The sequence below is a fragment of the Nannospalax galili genome, unplaced genomic scaffold (assembly GCF_000622305.1).
Source record: "Nannospalax galili isolate Female #2095 unplaced genomic scaffold, S.galili_v1.0 scaffold1189, whole genome shotgun sequence".
Lineage (NCBI taxonomy): Eukaryota > Metazoa > Chordata > Mammalia > Rodentia > Spalacidae > Nannospalax > Nannospalax galili.
The window spans coordinates 535011-539282 of record NW_008360313.1 but is presented as its reverse complement, the minus strand read 5'-3'; the positions used below and the strand labels follow the sequence as shown (position 1 = coordinate 539282).

General features: G+C 35.8%; 1 pseudogene; it reads right to left on the bottom strand.

Annotated features, from left to right (window-relative positions):
* Window positions 1-969: 969 nt before the first annotated feature.
* LOC103727119 overlaps window positions 970-4272 on the bottom strand; it is a 10278-nt pseudogene continuing 6975 nt past the window's right edge.

Here is a 4272-nt window from a genome sequence, read left to right as displayed (position 1 = left end):
AAATATAAATTAATGTATAGATATGTTGGTATAGGCTTTCATTTTTGTACTATTTTTTAAATTTCTTATACATATTAAAGCAAATGATAATAGAATTTATGATGACACTTTTGTAACTATACAATGCAGTATTTATCTACAAGTATATCAGTAAAGCCCTTCATTATTAAAATGAATTTCCGATAAAGTTTCATTTTATCGGAAATTCATTTTCTGTCTCTAGCATGGTGGCTCTGGCAGTAGAGGAAATTGCTACCAAGACTGAGGACCTGAGTTTGACCCCAGAACCTACATTGTGGAAGAAGAGAAACTGAACTCTGCAGGTTATCCACACACCATGGCATACACACACATACACACACACACAAACATGAACAAATGCATGCACAATAAATCAGCAAATAAATAAATAAATTTTCAGATTTTGAAAATACTGCTGTTTTGACTTTTTTGCATCGTTGAAGTTTTATTTGGCATTTTAGCTGGGCATGACACTGGTAACTGGTTGTATTATCCTTATGCAGATTTTACTTCTTAAATTCCATTGAAATGTACACTGATACATAAATAATACACAAAATAAGATCCTTTAGAAGAGTTATGCAGTAATGGATTTATACACTGAATCCCAGGAGGTGAGTAATTGGAAAAAATTGACTAGGCATGTTTGGTGAAGTTGTATACCACACAATAACACATCTGGTTTTTGGAAACTGAAGCCTGTACAAAATTGGCAGTGGTGTCTCAGACAGTGGAACTCTTTCACACTAACCAGTTTATAACTACACAAGCACCATTAGAATCAGGATATAGCTGTCGGGGGGGGTTCTAACTTTAGGAAATTGATGTTTTCTTAGGTCTTCTTAATACAGCTGCATTAATCATGGCTCAGATGTAAAGAAAAACATACAGTGTTCAGCAGAAAACCTGCTGCAGCTGGGACAGTGAAGGCTGTGGCACCAGGAAACTTTAAAACTGGATTCCCCAGTCCTTATCTGTGCTATTCTTCAGGCAGACCTCCTCTTCAGGGGTCAGAGTCACCTTCACAAAGTCTGAGATCCCATTGTGTCCCAAGATGCAGGGCACACATTATCCTTCATTCTATAGAGACTCTTAATCACGGTGGAAATTGGATGTACCTGCCTAAAATTTTTCATTATACTCTGCCTAATCTGCCACAGAGAGTTCAATGGCCCAGAACATACAACCTTTCAGTTTGATCACCTCATAGGCACTGTCAACCACCTGTTTGTGAACCTTCTTCCACTGTTCCTTATGTATGTTGGCACCCAATTCTGGTTCAGATTCTTCAGGGAGATTCTAGAAACATTCATGCCACTCCACACAGGCACACTCAAGCTTCCATGCTCTTCAAGAACCCATTCATGACAGTTTAGAGGATGAAAAACCAGCCTTTCTCCCACCAGGTAACAAAACTGGGCTGAATCTAGATTGCAACCACTTCCAATAACTGCTTTTGAGAAAGCCACTTAGCTTCCAAGGTACATAGGTCAAGAAACCCATTGACTTTGAAAACAAGAAACTTGCAGTTTAGACTGTACTTCACAAGCTGATGAGCTTGAAGATGTTCACATTACACTGGACCAAAGGGAAACAGTGCTCCCCATCTTGTTGCCTTGCCCTAGCTATGATGGTGACCAGCTTGGAGTTCACAGGCACCTTGTAGTCTTTGCCAGAGACAATTTTTGGTGTTTTAAGAAAAAGGCTGCTAACAGCTTGCCTCATGTCCAACATTTCCCATCTGAATTATTGTAGTGGTTTCTTCATTGGTGTCTCTGAGTCTAGATTTCTCACCTTAGAGTTTATATTCAAGCAGTAACCAGAATCATCTGGATAGTTGATGCCATACCACGGGGCTCGTCTTGTAATCCTACAAAGCTAACTATCATATTTAATTTTATGAATCAACCTTCCTGGGACACTGTACCCAGAGACCTGGGTAAGCATTATTTTGTAGGTGTTACTCAGATTAACACTTAAATTGGAAGACTTTGAATAAAGCATATTGATCTTCATAATGTGAGTGGACCTCACATAACCAGTAAGAAGTCTGAATAAAAGAAGTAGATGAGTTCTACCCAAGCAAGGGGGATTTGGGGCAGAAGTCTTCAGATTAAAATTGAATTGTCTGTACTCTGTCTACAGACTGTCATACTTCCTCGGACTGTTTCTCTCTACCTCTGGTGTTGTTTCTATCTATCTGCATCACTCTGTCTCTTTGTCTATCTGTCTCACTCTCTCTTCATATATATATAATGCGCATATATACTATGTATATATATGCATTGAGCACATGTTGTATACATGTGCACACTACATAAGCACATGTATAGTGTATATATTTTATATATATTCTCTATATGCCTGAGAACTTCATATACATACACATGTTCTATATGCATCTGTATGTATCTTTTTCTGTAGAATACTATATCTTTTTAATGTATATTTTTATTGATTTCATGCATACATCTTAAACATATTTAGACCTCCTCCCCTATCTGCACCTCCCATAGCCCCCAGCAGATTTCATGCATTTGTCATATATGTTAAGTTCTATCAAGTCAAGTTTGTCCCCCAGATGTCCCTCAGTGTGAGTTCATCCACTGGAGACTAGTCAGCCTATCTAGCTTCACTCCCCTAAAGAAGACCAACTGGCACACAGCTTTAATTCCAGCACTTGGGAGGTAGAGGCATATGGAGCTCTGTGAGTTTAAGGGCAGCATGGTCTGTATAGTGAGTTCTAGATTAGCTGAGGCTACAGAGAGACCCAGTTTCAGAAAGAACAACATCAACAACAATGAAAAGACCAACTCTCCCTCTCACCCAGCAGTGATCAGCTAAAGTTGGGGCTTCTTACCTGTTTCCCCAGTTCTGTGCTGGGTTTTTGTCTGGTTTGAATATGCATGGGTCTTGTGCATGCTGTCACCATTGCTGTAAGTTAATATAAGCAAGTTCCTGGAGGCCTGAAGACTGTTTCCTTATGATCCTGCCAACCCTGGTAGTATCACTATTACTATAACATCTATTCATTTGTACAGCAAGACATGAAAAGAGATAATTTAAAGTGAATATTCAGGTTTTTATTTTCTTCTTTAATTTTGCTGTTTTTATTTTCTAGTATGTCCGTTTAGGTAACCTTTAAAAATATTGATGTAAAATATGAGTTTTGAATTCCCTATTGTCTCTGTAGTAATATTTCATCTCCTATTTGTGGTAAGCTAGCTCTGATATTCTGTATTTTTTATTTATCAGTGGTTGACTATTAATCTTTACAATGTGATAGTTGTTGGCTTCTAGGTTGTTGTTGTTTTTTTTGCCTTGTTCTTTCTTTAGGTTGCATTTTGTTTTCAATCTTTATACTTTAGCCCATCATTTTTTAATCTTTTATTAGTATACTTAAAGTTATTCAACAACATGGTCTAAAATCTATCATCCAAATCTCTTGATGTCAAACTTACTGTTTTAAATTTTAAAATATGTATATGTACTGTACATTATAAAAACCTATGATAGAGCCTGTGTCAATATTTGTGTTCTATATATTAATGTAATAAAGAGTACATATGTGTTTTGGTTCTTTCAAACAGAAAATGTGAAAGTTATCAATGCTATTATGTGTATCAGTACTTGCTCTCTTTTGTTGCTGGGTAATATTCATTTAAATGTGTCAGAACCATTTTATGACTACTAGTGATAGAACTATTATTAATAAGAGAGTTTATAGACACATGCACTTATTTTCCTTTGTTAAACAGCAGAAAACAAAATTTATGTGTTATATGGTAGATACATTTTTACCTTTTAAGAAATTACCAAGTAGATTTCCCAAGAGACTTTGCATCCAAACAGCTATGTACTGGATATCCTGTTGATCTAATCCTTCCCAGCATTTGATGTTTATGCTGTTTTTCCTTTTGGAAAAAATAAACCTCTTGTTTGTGAACCACAATCACATTGAGATTTTATTTTGTATTTCCTGTCTCACTACCAATGTTACAATGTTACTTATATCTTATTGCTACAACTTCCTTTGTTAATTTTTTGTTCAATATTTTTGTTGGGATATTTTTCTTTTATTATTGCGTTGGAGTGTTGTCTATATTTCCTGTAATTTTGTTGAGGATTTATATATATGATCTTCCCCATTGTCTTGAACTTTTGTTTGCTTAATATCCTTCAATGAGCAGGTTTTATAAATGTAATAAATACCAAATTATTAATTTTTTCTGTTATTTCATTATGTGTTTT